Source organism: Ictidomys tridecemlineatus, chromosome 9 (assembly GCF_052094955.1).
Source record: "Ictidomys tridecemlineatus isolate mIctTri1 chromosome 9, mIctTri1.hap1, whole genome shotgun sequence".
In the NCBI taxonomy this organism is placed as follows: Eukaryota; Metazoa; Chordata; class Mammalia; order Rodentia; family Sciuridae; genus Ictidomys; species Ictidomys tridecemlineatus.
Window position 1 is genome coordinate 82,700,878 of NC_135485.1, and position 16,163 is coordinate 82,717,040.

Consider the following 16,163-nt stretch of genomic DNA (forward strand, 5'->3'; position numbering starts at 1 on the left):
TGGCAGTGTGTAGGCCAGAAGTGCGGGGGCAATATGGGTGGGCTCTGATTCAGTTCAGTAAAAAAGATATCTTAAATGGTTTCTAAGCATGTTGGAGACTCACCTCTGTGTAGAACTTTTCAGGAAAAATGTTATAAAATCTCATAAAGCAACTCTTCTCTCTTCTAACCCATTTGCAATGCAAGGAGCCTGCATCATACCAGAAGTTCAGTTCTTTCTTCTCGTGTCTTCTTGAAATGAATCACTACCACTTCGTCAAAGTAAAGCAGATGCCTGCTTTCCCAGGTGCACAGCAGTGTTTGAAGAAACCCTGTCTTCCTTAAAACCAAAGAAGAAACAGCAGTTCATTGGTGGGGCACATGGATTAGAGTACATTATCAATGATCTGTCCTCCCTGGAACCTGCTACATGACTATCTTCCATACTCAAAGACCAGGAGACCATGGCGCTGATAACCAGGAAGTCAATAAGGAACATGAACAGAGCAGCACGGATTGCAGAAGGTGGCACACCAAGGATCTGCAGCACAGCTGCTAGAACACAAGAGCTTAACTTCAGTATTAACTTTCTGCCAACTACCAAGTACGATATTAGCGTCAAGCACAACATGCAGACATCCAAGTAGCAGGTGACACTCAACATCCATTCACAGAAGTGGGAACTATCTGCATTGGAACAAGGAAGTATCTTATTCTTATTCATAAAAATAATCAGGAAACAAAGAATAAAAATGGGTGGAAGACTTCTCATTTCACCATTATATATCTGCTGGAATTCCCTATAAATAATAATATATTTTAAAAACAGTGTTCTTTACTTAATTTTTATGTATGCTATATACCTACCTAATGCTCTTTTGGAAAAGTTTACATTGACTTTGTGTGTGTGTGTGTGGTACTGGGGACTGAACCCATGGCCTTGGGCATGCAAGGCAAGCACTCTACCAACTGAGCTAAACCTCCAGTGACACACTGACTTTTAAAAAACTAGCATTTGCTTGTAAATATTACTGGCTATGTCAGGCACAGCTAAGTGAAAAGTGGGACTTGTGATATTCAGAGAATGCAATGCTGTAGAACTGAGGTTCCTGATTCATAAACAGTATGTGGCAACTATGAAAGCCATGAAGGCAGAAGGAGTAACGAAGCTGACTGAACAGATAACAAAAGGAGATACTGAGGGATATGCCAAACTGAAGAACATGTTCAAGCCAACCATTGGTATGTGGGCTTGTGAGCCTAGATCTTCTGTTTTGAAAGAAAAGAATACAGTGTTGATGCAAAAATATCTAAGAGTTAAAAGTGGGTAATTAAATAAAATGTCATCAAAATACACAACTGATAAAATGAGCTGAAAATTTGTGAATTTAGCTCAAAGAGAAAAACAGATGTTTATAAAGAGAGAAAACCTTTGTCTTGTCCAGGATACTTACAAATATGTTTCATTTAGCTCAGATGCAAATAACTTTAAATAGATTTCTGATTTCTGAATGAACCTATTAAATATTATACTACACAAATAACAAGGTTTTCTTTATAGAGTATTCTTTTATTCTTAAAGCCTCACATATAAAATATCTCAGAGAACATATGAAGGGAATAAGCCAAAGGATGAGAAAATGGCTAAAACCCATTCTCAAATGTGCACATGTAGCCTGAAGATTAGGAAAAGTGACCAGACACATTGTGTATTCAATACTGCACTGAGGCTACAGGTGTATCAGTATGGCTATCCTGATAGTGATGGCACCAAGTCACTAAACATGCCTAGCTTTCCTCAGAAATATGACGCAAAGCCAACAGCCTCAGTTTGACAGAACCTAAATGTTTCCTAAAACAATTACTGTTATGGTTTGGATGTGAGGTGTCCCCCCAAAGTAAGACAATGCAAGAAGGTTCAGAGGACAAATGATTGGGTTGTAAGTATCTTAACCCAATCAGTGATTTAATCCCAATAGGGATTAACTGAGTAGTAACTGAAGTGGTAACGGGTGGCTAGAGGATGTGGGAATTGGGGAGTAGCTTTAGGTTATATATTTGTTTCTAGAGAGTGGAGTCTTACTCTCCCTGCTTCTTGATCACCAAGATGTGAGCTGTTTCCCTCTGCCATGATGTCCAGCCTCATCTCAAACCCCAACAAATGGAGCCAGCCTTCTATGGATTAAGACCTCTGAAACCTCAAATAAACTTTTCCTCCTCTATAATTGTTCTGGTCAAATCCATTGGTCACAGCAGTGATAGAGCTGACTGAAACCACCATCAACCTATTTAATACACTAATTAATACAATACCACATTACCACTTACTCCAGAAAATACAATTTTAAACTGACAACCATTTGCTTTGATACCATTACTTCCATTTCGTTACCCAATGTTGATGAATTCAATACTTCAAGTGATACAGTTTTATTACAGAATGTCTAAGATCTCATATTTTAGCTCTGCCCATGTTATTGTTTAATTATTTTATAAATAATAAAATATAACATCCAAGATCTGTTAAGTCAGATTGTTGTGAACATTTCTGTAAGTCATAATCTACTCAGATACTTTCTATGACTCACCAAACACAAAGATCTATGAAGTATTACAGTTGCCATAAATGAATTTATCACCAATAGCCTTGATAGTCAACAAGAGCTTCACTAGCTGCATGTGTACTTGGCACCCATCCAGCCCTGGTAAAGCAGAATCTGTAGTTTTATAAATTCCCAGGGGAGTTGAGTAAACATCGCAGCCAAAATTTCCAGCAAGGAACATTCTGATGGTGACTCGCATGTTACTAACAGAGTTTCTTCTTCTGTGAGTAGATGTGACAGACCAAGATGTAAGTGAAGAAATTGTGCATATTAAAATTAGAATAAGAAAACTATTTCCAATTAATGTCCACCTACCCTATGCATGGAAGCAGTGTCAGAGGATATGTGATTAGGAATGCATAAAACTCACTATGAGTGTCAAGAAAAAACCTTTATTACAATAGGCAATTTAACACTGACTCCCTAAAATCTTCTAAAACATTTCTGTGATCACATTGTAGAACACCCCTTGACCATAGTTCACACACAGCTCACAGTTTTCAGTATTCGTTGTGAGTCTTATTCTGTGATTCCAGGGAAATTAAGCACAATTGCTATTCACAGTTTAGAGCATTAGCCCACCACAGACACAGTGGTCAGCCTAGGCCCTTCTACTTTCCCTCTCCTCAGGGGATTCCCACAACCACAGTGGTGTCACAGGGTTGTGTGTCCTTCTGATGAACAATCAGTGGCCATGCTGGAACTGACCTCAACACCAAATCAAGCTGGGCCCAAGAGTCACTAGTCTTGGGTACCTTGTCAGAAACATAAAATATCTCCCCCTGCCTCCTGCCACCACATGATATGGCTACTGCCATGGTCTGGGGACATTTCTATCAAAGTTAGAAATACATTACAATTCCTTTGGGTCAGATCTATGGGATCTCCCCGTTAGATGTCTAGCTGACTTAGATGCCCTGGCCAGAGCAGGAGTTCTGGATAGAGCTCTGGACACAATTCCATACTGAGATATTGACCAGGTACCTTATGTCATTGTCTGGTAAACATTTCAATGAACTGAACTAGTTGATATTTAAAACTTACTAAGAATAAAAAATGCTTCATTATTCCCAATAAAAACAAAATAGTTATCAATTGCCATGTTAAAAATGATTCAAAGTTCAAGGCCAACCTCATAAACTTAGCAAGTCCCCATGCAACTTAGTGTCACCCTAATAAAAAATGAAAGGGGCTGGAGATGTGCTCAGTGGTAAAGTACCCCTGTGTTCCATCCTTAGTGTGAAAATTAAAAAAGAAAAATGAGTTGTTTCTGGAAGGTTGACCATTTGTGAGATAAGTGTTCTTTTTTACTAACTCATGATATCTTACTGGTTATTGTCATTAATCCATTTCAATATCCTTTCTACCCTCTTTTGTATCAAGTCTTCACTTTTCTCTTGACTATGATTGTAGAATATAGAACATGAAACTCAGAATCCAGCAGAACTTATTGGAAAGAAATCAGATGACAAAGTTCCAGATAAAGCTATCCATTATACCACATTTGATGTTAAAAAGCAGAAACCATGCCAAAATATTCATCATGTCCTGCTGAAATCATGATATAATTTATGCCTTTGTCATGGGAAAAGGTTTTCATATTTTCTTTTGGTCAAAATAATTTTTTAAAAAAATTGCTGAATCTATTATTGATTCCAACATGGTGGTGGGCGCGGAGAGATCAAGTCTCTGACCTCTTCAGCTGTGCAGGCATAGGGAGTCGTAAACAGCCTAATTCTGTTTGCTCAGGATCACTAGGCAATGCTGAGCTGACGTGGATCTGGAACGAGCAGTCTGGGCCTCTCAGAGCACACACTGAACCTGGATCGGCTGAATTCAAGCTCCCGTTTGCCTGCTTCCCGCAGACAAACAGCTGTGACTCAGCACTAATCCATCCGGCTGAAACAACCGGTCAGCCCTTCTGATCCTACAGAGGTAAATGCCAACCGAGCCTTCATAGGTAGTGGCCACAGGTTTGAAACGGGGCTTGGGAGAGACAGTAAGGACCCACCCGTTGCATTGGTCACCCGGCAAAGGGAAACAAACTGTCGCCATTTGCAAGAGATACCACCATGGCAGACAACTGACGTCATCAGACTGTGGCGGAGGAGATAACTTCATTGAAACCTGCGGCTACAGGTGTGTAATTCCCTAGCCTTCCCTCTCCACACATCGGGGAAACCTTAAGGGCCAATCTCAGCTCTCCTGTAAGGGCCCCTCCTAGCTCTCCCGTGAGCATGGTACCCATACCGAGGGAATTAGAGGTGGCGCGGGACCTGCGGCTCAGGACTACCGCTCCCACCAGTGCTGACAGCTGAGGTCTCTTGCACCAGCTACCGGGGGTGTGGCTACTGGAGGGGCAGTAAAATTCGCTGAGGATTCTCAGCCCCAAGCTCTACAAACTTAGGGTCTGAGGGATTGGCAAACTGGAAGAGTGTGCCCAGCCATTCATGACAACAGGGCTCCCGGGAGCAGAAGACCTGGCGTGTACCCAGTATTGTGGTGAGCAGCACCCGTGAGAGGGGCCTGGCTAGAGGAAAAGTGGGGAAGTGACTAGACACAAGAGGACGCCCTAGGCACCCAGGATTGGAGACTCGCCCAGTCTGGGAGGAGGAGCTGCTGCACAGTGATTGGTTTCTGCGTATTGATAGGAGAAACTTGGCCTGGTGGTCACAGCGCCACCTACTGGAAGAGAAGTTAATCAAACTCTAAGACTGCATTTATTAGTTTTGTTGTTGTTGTTGTTTTTGTTGTTGTTGTTGTTGTTGTTGTTTTTAATTTTGATTTGGGGTTTTCTTTCATTTTCATTTTTCTTTCTTTTTTTTAAAATTTTTTTTTACAATTTTTTTTTAAATTTTTTTTTCCAATTTTAATTTTTTTTATTATTTAAATTTTTTTTCTTTTTTTATTTCCTATTTTTTTCTTCTTTTGTCTTTTCATTTCTTTTCAATTATCTTATCCCCCCTTCCTTGAATTCTACCTGCTTACTCTCATTCTCTTTAGTGACTTTTTCCCTTCCCTTCTAATACCTTTCCTCCCAAGCATCAAATAAATTTATAGGAGTAAACAGTAACTCAGCAGTCAAACAGAACAAGAAGTAACATGAGCAGCTTCAAAAAGCAAGGAAGAAAAGGAGTACAAACAATGCAGGAAAGCCTAAATATTCAGGAGGACCTAGAGTCATCAGAAAAATGGTCATATAAAGAACTCAAGAAACACCTTAGACAGATGGAATGGAACCTTAAAGAGGATACGAGACAGCAAATTCAAGCAGCGAAAGAACACATTGAGAATGTATTACACAAACAGATAAAAGAAGAAGTTAAGCACCTTTAACAGGAGATAGAGATTATAAAAAAGAATCAAACCATAATCTTAGAAATGAAGGAAACTATAAACCAAATTAAAAACTCAATTGAGAGTATCACTAACAGAGTGGAGCAAGTAGAAGCCAGAACGTCAGATAATGAAGACAAATTATTTCATCTTGAAAAGAGTCTAGCCAACTCAGAAAGGCTGGTAAAAAATCACGAGAAAAACATCCAAGAGTTATGGGATAACATAAAAAAGCCAAACTTACGAGTCATCAGGATAGAAGAAGGTACAGAGATTCAAACCAAGAAAATGAGTAACCTGCTGAATGAAATAATTACAGAAAACTTTCCAGAAATAAAAAAGGAAACAGATATACAAATTGAAGATGCATACAAGACACTGAACACACAAAATCACAGTAGACCAACGCCAAGACACATTGTTATGAAGATATCCAATATACAGAACAAAGAGAAAATATTAAAAGCTACAAAAGAAAGGAGACAGATTACATTCAGGGGTAAACCAATAAGGTTAACAACGGATTTTTCATCACAGACACTGAAAGCAAGAAGGTCATGGAACAATGTATTTCAAACACTGAAAGACAATGGATGCCAACCAAGAATTCTGTATCCAGCAAAATTAAGCTTCAGGTATGACAACGAAATAAAAATCTTTCATGATAAACAAAATTTAAAAGAATTTGCAGCCAGAAAACCAGCATTTCAAACCATTTTGAGCAAAACACTACACGAGGAAGAAATGAAAAACAATAACCAAAACCATCAGAGGGAAGTGCCTCGATAAAGACAGAGGGCGAGGGGAAAAATAATCATGGAGAAACAAACTAAATTTTTTTTAAAAAAAAGGATAAATAATCAAACATGGATGGAAGTACAAACCATATATCAATAGTAACTCTGAATGTTAATGGCTTAAACTCTCCAATAAAGCGACATAGGCTGATATCATGGATTAAAAAAACAAATCGAACAATATGCTGCCTCCAGGAGACACATCTGATTGGAAAAGACATACACAGGCTGAAGGTGAAAGGATGGGAAAAAATATACCACGCACACGGTCCTCGTAAGCAAGCAGGGGTGGCCATCCTCATATCGAATAAAATCGACTTCAAGACTAAGTTAATCAAAAGGGATAAAACAGGACATTATATACTGTTAAAAGGAACCATTCACCAACAAGACATAACAATTATCAATATTTATGCACCAAATAATGGCACTGCGACATTCATAAAACAAATTCTCCTTAAGTTCAAGAATCAAATAGACCACAACACAATAATTATGGGTGACTTCAACACACCTCTATCACCATTGGACAGATCCTCCAAACAAAAGTTGAATAAGGAAACTATAGAACTCAATACCACAATCAATAACCTAGACTTAACTGACATATATAGAATATATCAACCATCATCAAATGGATATACTTTTTTCTCAGCAGCACATGGATCCTTCTCAAAAATAGACCATATATTATGCCACAGGGCAACCCTCAGTAAATATAAAGGGGTGGAGATAATACCATGCATTTTATCTGATCATAATGGAATGAAACTGAAAATCAATGATAAAAGAAGGAAGGAAAAATCCTACATCACATGGAAAATGAACAATATGTTACTGAATGATCAATGGGTTACAGAAGACATAAAGGAGGAAATCAAAAAATTCTTAGAGATAAATGAAAATACAGACACAACATATCGGAATCTATGGGACACAATGAAAGCAGTTTTAAGAGGAAAATTCATCGCCTGGTGGTCATTCCTCAAAAAAAGAAAAAACCAACAAATAAATGAGCTCACACTTCATCTCAAAGCCCTAGAAAAGGAAGAGAAAAACAACAGCAAATGTAGCAGAAGGCAAGAAATAATTAAAATCAGAACGGAAATTAATGAAATTGAAACAAAAGAAACTATTGAAAAAATTAACAAAACTAAAAGTTGGTTCTTTGAAAAAATAAATAAGATCGACAGACCTTTAGCCATGCTAACAAAGAGAAGAAGAGAGAGAACTCAAATTACTAACATATGGGATGAAAAAGGCAATATCACAACAGATGCTACAGAAATACAGAAGACAATTAGAAATTATTTTGAAAACCTATATTCCAATAAAATAGAAGATAGTGAAGACATCGATAAATTTCTTAAGTCATATGATTTGCCCAGACTGAGTCAGGAGGATACACACATTTTGAACAGACCAATATCAATGGATGAAATTGAAGAAGCCATCAAAAGACTACCAACCAAGAAAAGCCCAGGACCGGATGGGTATACAGCGGAGTTTTACAAAACCTTTAAAGAAGAATTAATACCAATACTTTTCAAGTTATTTCAGGAAATAGAAAAAGAGGGAGCTCTTCCAAATTCATTCTATGAGGCCAACATCACCCTGATTCCGAAACCAGACAAAGATACCTCAAAGAAAGAAAACTACAGACCAATATCTCTAATGAACCTAGATGCAAAAATCCTCAATAAAATTCTGGAGAAACGAATACAAAAACACATCAAAAAAATTGTGCACCATGATCAAGTAGGATTCATCCCTGGTATGCAAGGCTGGTTCAATATACGGAAATCAATAAATGTTATTCACCACATCAATAGACTTAAAGATAAGAACCATATGATCATCTCAATAGACGCAGAGAAAGCATTCGACAAAGTACAGCATCTCTTTATTTTCAAAACACTTGAAAAACTAGGAATAACAGGAACATACCTTGACATTGTAAAAGCTATCTATGCTAAGCCTCAGGCTAGCATCATTCTGAATGGACAAAAGTTGAAGGCATTCTCTCTAAAATCTGGAACAAGACAGGGATGCCCTCTATCACCACTTCTATTCAATATAGTTCTCGAAACACTGGCCAGAGCAATTAGACAGACGAAAGAAATTAAAGGCATAAAAATAGGAAAAGAAGAACTTAAATTATCACTATTTGCAGATGACATGATTCTATACTTAGAAGACGCAAAAGGGTCTACAAAGAAACTACTAGAACTAATAAATGAATTCAGCAAAGTGGCAGGTTATAAAATCAACACGCATAAATCAAAGGCATTTCTGTATATCAGTGACAAAACTTCTGAAACGGAAATGAGGAAAAACACTCCATTCACAATATCCTCAAAGAAAATAAAATACTTGGGAATCAACCTAAAAAAAGAGGTGAAAGATTTATACAATGAAAACTACAGAACCCTAAAAAGAGAAGTAGAAGAAGATCTTAGAAGATGGAAAAATATACCCTGTTCATGGATAGGCAGAACTAACATTATCAAAATGGCGATATTACCAAAAGTTCTCTATAGGTTTAATGCAATGCCAATCAAAATCCCAATGGCATTTCTTGAAGAAATAGATAAAGCAATCATGAAATTCATATGGAAAAATAAAAGACCCAGAATAGCAAAAGCAATTTTAAGCAGGAAGTGTGAATCAGGCGGTATAGCGATACCAGATTTCAAACTATATTACAGAGCAATAGTGACAAAAACAGCATGGTACTGGTACCAAAACAGGCGAGTGGACAAATGGTATAGAATAGAGGACACAGAGACTAATCCACAAAGTTACAACTATCTTATATTTGATAAAGGGGCTAAAAGCATGCAATGGAGGAAGGATAGCATCTTCAACAAATGGTGTTGGGAAAACTGGAAATCCATATGCAAAAAAATGAAACTGAATCCCTTCCTCTCGCCATGCACAAAAGTTAACTCTAAATGGAACAAGGAGCTTGATATCAAATCAGAGACTCTGCGTCTGATAGAAGAAAAAGTTGGCTCCGATCTACATATTGTGGGGTTGGGCTCCAAATTCCTTAATAGGACACCCATAGCACAAGAGTTAATAACAAGAATCAACAAATGGGACTTACTTAAACTAAAAAGTTTTTTTCTCAGCAAGAGAAACAATAAGAGAGGTAAATAGGGAGCCTACATCCTGGGAACAAATTTTTACTCCTCACACTTCAGATAGAGCCCTAATATCCAGAGTATACAAAGAACTCAAAAAATTAGACAATAAGATAACAAATAACCCAATCAACAAATGGGCCAAGGATCTGAACAGACACTTCTCAGAGGAGGACATACAATCAATCAACAAGTACATGAAAAAATGCTCACCATCTCTAGCAGTCAGAGAAATGCAAATCAAAACCACCCTAAGATACCATCTCACTCCAGTAAGATTGGCAGCCACTATGAAGTCAAACAACAACAAGTGCTGGCGAGGATGTGGAGAAAAGGGTACTCTTGTACATTGCTGGTGGGACTGCAAATTGGTGCGGCCAATTTGGAAAGCAGTTTGGAGATTCCTGGGAAAGCTGGGAATGGAACCACCATTTGACCCTGCTATTGCCCTTCTCGGACTATTCCCTGAAGACCTTAAAAGAGCATGCTACAGGGATGCTGCCATATCGATGTTCATAGCAGCACAATTCACAATAGCTAGACTGTGGAACCAACCCAGATGCCCTTCAATAGATGAATGGATAAAAAAATGTGGCACCTATACACAATGGAGTACTATGCAGCAATAAAAAATGACAAAATCATAGAATTTGCAGGGAAATGGATGGCACTAGAGCAGATTATGCTTAGTGAATCTAGTCGATCCCTAAAAAACAAATACCAAATGTCTTCTTTGATATAATGAGAGCAACTATGAACAGAGCAAGGAGGAAGAGCAGGAAGAAAAGACTAACATTTAACAGAGTCATGAGATGGGAGGGAAAGGGAGAGAAAAGGGAAATTGCATAGAAATGAAGGGAGACCCTCATTGCTATACAAAATTACATGTAAGAGGTTGTGAGGGGAATGGGAAAATAAACAAGGAGAGTAATGAATTACAGTAGATGGGGTAGAGAGAGAAGAAGGGAGGGGAGGGGAGGGGGGATAGTAGGGGATAGGAAAGGTAGCAGAATACAACAATTACTAATTGGGCATTATGTAAAATTGTGGATGTATAACCGACGTGATTCTGCAATCTGCATTTGAGGTAAAATTGGGAGTTCATAACCCACTTCAATCTAATGTATGAAATATGATATGTCAAGAGCTTTGTAATATTGTGAACAACCAATAAAAAAAATAATAATAATAAATTGCTGAATCTTTCAGAAGATTTGGAGAGTTTTCTGTGGGTCAGAAAGATAACATATGTGATGAACAAGTCAGTGAAAAGAACTATTTAAAAAACAATAAATGTAACAAAAGTGTTTCATCAGCCACTACAGGAAAGGGAAGTTTGTGGTCTAAAACCACAAATCACCTGTCCCCAGTTTCCCTCCAGAGTTCTGGCTGATAAGGTAAAAATACACAAAATTTAGCCAGAGGTGGTAAAGACACTTCACAGAAGGCTTTATATATCAGAAGGATTCATTCATTCAAAGATACTTATTGAGGGGTCGTTGTGTACTTGGCAATCTTCAAGGTACAGTTTAAGGCAATGAACACAATCAAACTCTTTTCTTGTGAAAATTACATTGTACTGATGAGAAAAATGAACATGAATAATATATGTTAGCTGGATGTTTTAATATGACACAGGGAAAGGTACTAGGGATTACAATAAAATAATTGAAGGAATCTCTTTTATTCTTCCTCAAAATTATACCTTCGACTTCCTAGGCTTGGTCAGATGATATGCAACAGGGAACCAGAAAAAGACAACAGAGGCCTCTGACCACTTATTCTTCACACAGTGGTCTCAATGCCCAATACCCTTGGCCAGCCAGGCAGTAGCCTCTCCCTGAGTCACAAACCAGTCTCCCATTGATTTGGGTTTGAATGAATGGAATCACAAGGCCACCTGCCTCCTGGCTATTGGTGAACACAATGAAAAGAATAGGCCAACTCTGGACAGGGCAGACGGGTGAGAGGGGAAGAGAGGGCACAGGGTGATGTGGAATGATGGGGACAGCAATGATGGTGGAATGTGATAGACATCATTATCCAAAGGACATGTACGAAGACATGAATCGGTGTGAACATACTTTATATACAAACAGAGATATGAAAAATTGTGCTCTATGTGTGTAATAAGAATTGTAATGTTGTAATGCATTCCACTCTCTCGTTGTTTAAAAAATAAAATCAATTAAATATTTTAAAAATAAAAAATAAATAAAAATAAAAAAGAAGTATATGTCATAATAATTGGAACTTAAATCTCATGAAAGAGAAATAAAAACTCATTCTCAGGGCCCAAATGACCTGGAGAAGAGGAAAACTGCAACTTCAGGCTGTACAGGCTGGCATGGGGGGAAGGGAGATTATGAACCCCTCTAACCTTCCATGTGGAGGAAAAGAAATTCTAAACATGAATCCCCTCTAACTTAGTCCTCTACAACCTAAGGGAAGGGTGGAGGAGGAAGTAAATTTCACTGAGGATGATCAGAATCCCACACACATGCTCTCCAAAACACTAAGTTATAATCCCAGGACCACAGAAAATTCCCTTTCTTCGACATCTTACCCACACATTACTCAAGGCCTATGTATCTGAATTCTTTTAACAAGTACATCATGTCCAGATTTCAAGAAAAAATTATTAGGCAAAAATCACAGCTTGTAGAGACAGTGCATGCATCAGAAGCCAGACTCAGATGGCAGGCAATGATCAGACCAGGACTGTCAAGCAACTGTGACTCATAAGCCAAGCCTGATGATCTGCTATTTATGCCTATGCTAACTCAGGTCTTCGGGAAAAGGGGTGAGGGAACTGAGATCAGGGCAGGCAGAGGGAAGAGGCCTCATTAGCATGAGAGGAAAATACACCTCCTAGGTCAGGGAGAGAAAATATTGAAGGGACATGAGTAACTAAAAATAAGTGAAACTGAGAGGACCAGGAGACCTGTAAGTTTCAGGGTTTAATCAATGCTTAACTTGTATATGTACTGCACTAGAGGAGAGTTAGGAAAAAGACAAAAGGCTGGTCAGTTTGTGTGTTCATTGCACATTCTAATACATATTATGTCCCATGTGAGCATGTGGCTTAATAAACATTTTTCTGATGTCCATCTGTTACAATTCGGGTATGAAGAATTGTAACAGATGGACACACACACACAAAGCTTCTATGTTAACACCACAAATTTCAGAAGTGAAGTGATTGGATTGTGAGAGCTCTGACCTAAAGAGTTCATCCTAGTTGGAATGACAGGGTAGTAACTCTAGGCAGGTGGGATACTACTAGAGGAGCAGGGTTACTGGGGCTGTGCCCTGGCAGAATGTGTTGAACACATGTCCCCTTCCCACTTCTCTTTGCTTCCTGATCCTACTATGCGCTGAGCAGCTATTCTCTGCTGGGCTCTCCTCCATGATGAGCTGCCCCACTCCAGAGAAATCGAGTCAGCCATCTAAGTAGGGACTGAGTCCTCTGAAGCCATGTGACCCCAATAAACTTTATCTCTATCAGTTGTTCTTATTGGCTGCTTAGGTGACAGTGGGGAACAGCAAATGACTACAACAACAACAAAAAATCCAATAGACTGGAGGCAAGTACCAAGATTTTACATAGGTTTGCTAGATTATGGGTCCCCCTGCTGGACACAAAGGATGCAATAATTCTGAATCACCAGATCCTCCCAACCACTTGGAGTCACCTATAGGGATTAAATCTGGAAAACCAAAGTCCATTTGCAGAGGATTAAGAAAAAAAAATCCCATAGACATTTCCTGTCCCTGGAGTGTTATGCAGTGGATGCTTTCTTCTTTCTATAGAGTCATGCTAATTCTCAGGCTTTTAAGTTAGCCTCATTTGGATAAGACACATCCAGAGTGCACATTTTCCAGCACTATCTGGAAAGCAAAGATTTCTGGACACATGTACTAAGTCCCCAGACATTTGGGCTTATGGAATACTAAACAATGACTAATTTATGAGTCAATAAAGCTGTCCAGGTCATGTTTACATCAAAATGGGAAAAATCTTGATTATTCCAATTAGTGAAAAAATGCACACGGACACAATGTCAGATATAAGGAATCCTTAGTCAGAGGAACATTTTTGCATATAATACAAAACAGAGAGAGAAAAAAATGCAACACTCATGTACCCACTGCTTAAGATATCACCAGCACAAGGGGAAGCCAATGGATACCATCTCAGAGAGCATTCCTTTTCCTTCTGTCTGATATTTGTGATTCTCATTCCCATGTAGTTTTGATACTTATTATAACCAAGCTTACAGATTTAAATCATCATACTATAGATACATATTCTTCCCCAAATTTCTTTTTCTGTTGGACACTATGTCTGGCATATTCATCCATGTTCAAACAGAGTCCTGGTTCTTTCACTGCAGTTTAACATTTCAGAAATGAGTAGAATAAACCCGCTTCTCTCTTGGTTTTATCATAAATCATAATTTATTTAGATATCTATTCCCCTATTGCTAGGTGGTTAGGCTGATTCCAAGACTTTGCCCTACCCTCAATGCCACTCTGATTATTGCGACCATGTTGCCTTGGGAGTTTATATCCAGTTTTCCTGGGTATAAACCAAAGTAGGAAATTCCTGGGTCACAGTGCTATATATTTACATACAGCATGACCAGATATTGAACAAAGGCAAAGTAGATTGAACCAGTTTACACTCCCAAAGTTGAGAAAGGTAACCTTTTCACTTCTTGACTGGTCAGTGGTTTAAAGATCTCATTAAAATTCAATACTTTTTTATGATTCTATACCCTTAATATGAATTCTTGTTTTTCAACACTTTCCTCTTTGCAGACATCATTGCCCACACTAAAATACCCTCCTCCCTTTTTAGACCTTAACGTTATTTCACATTCAAATATCTCCTGCTCTTTTTCCAGTAGAGAATGTCATAGACTATAAACCTAAGATACACAGAAATATAAATCTTCAAATTTTTCTATAATTAAGCTTCACTTCTGACTATGAGCCTCATGTTATTAAAAAATAAGAAATCAGGCTGAAATCATGTCCTGGTGAATATGATTAAGTTGACTATTGCTAGATCACTTTGAAAATTATTACCCAAATTCAGAATTTTACCATTCCCTCTCTGTCTTCCAAGGAGATAATCTATATTAAGGGATGGAAAGGAAATAATTGATGTTACTGGGGAAAAAAACTGCATTTAGAAACATGGAGACTACTTGGAAAGAAAATCAGACCAAGATAAAATGGGTCAGCAGCAGCAAAGACAGTGAAGGAGATCAAAAAATTTTGCCCCAACTGTGAGCTGAAAACCATGCCAGAAAGGTAAGACATTTTATATAGAATCTACAGCTAGTCAGCCTCCACAGAAGCAATTAAATAAATCCAACTTATGCCTATGTATAAGGAATTACAAATAAAACCCAAGGTAATGCCTCTGAAATGGGTTTTCTCAGTAATCTTTCTAAAAGGAACTCATTGAGGGATCCTTGCTGGATGAAGGCTATGGAACACCCTTAGTGGGGTGGAGCTGACCCCAAAGCAAATGGTTCCCAGGCAGTGCTAACCCCACCTCGTGCTACAGTCACCACAGGACTCAGGTGAGGGCCAGCCAATTGACACCCTATCCACTTCAGGATAAATGGTAAAAACCAGTGATCTGCAGGATCCAGCATAGAAGCTTCTAAACCACAGAATGCCTGGCCAGCCTGCACCCACAGGTCCTGCACTTGTACACAGGTAGCAAGCACTTAGCACTGCTACACAGAAGCCCCACTGGAGGGAAATAGGTGCACAAGTTCAAAGCTGCCAGTCTCAGGAGCTCAGATAAGAGCAGGTAAACGGACACCCCACCCTAGTCACATATTGATACCCAGGTGATCCTCATCAGCTAGGGTGCGGCTATTATGCCACAGACCACCCACAGAGAGCTGGCATTCACAGGGCCCACAGTTGCAGTCAGACACCAAGGCTACTGCTACTAAGTCGCCCCTGCAGAGGGAATCAGTGCTCAATGTTCCACAGCAGCCAGGGACAGTCCTGCACCCCGCACTCCTGCCTCCAAGGGAAACGCCAGCAGATGTGAGGCCCTCCAAGTATGCAGACTCAGGACGCTGGGCTGACTATCAAGCACCAAGTGGCAGGAAAAATCACAGAAGCCAGGGAAGTAGCTCCTATGATCCAGCACCTCTAAGATGGTCCATGGCTACAAGCCCCAGAATTGCTAGTCAACTTGATTCTCATTCAAACACATGAACTCACAGAAGGCAATGGCTGAGGAGAACCCCAAGCAGCCAGCGGAGAACA

The 16,163-nt window shown here is 39.0% G+C and overlaps 1 protein-coding gene across 2 annotated transcripts in view; it reads right to left on the reverse strand.

The window, feature by feature from the left end:
* LOC144366847 (uncharacterized) overlaps positions 1 to 16,163 on the reverse strand; it is a 68,532-nt gene that overhangs the window by 8,002 nt on the left and 44,367 nt on the right. For both annotated transcript variants that reach the window (XR_013425992.1, XR_013425991.1), the window contains exon 13: positions 104 to 318. The gene's annotated coding sequence lies outside the window, so the exon portion shown is untranslated. The remainder of the gene's footprint in view (positions 1 to 103; positions 319 to 16,163) is intronic.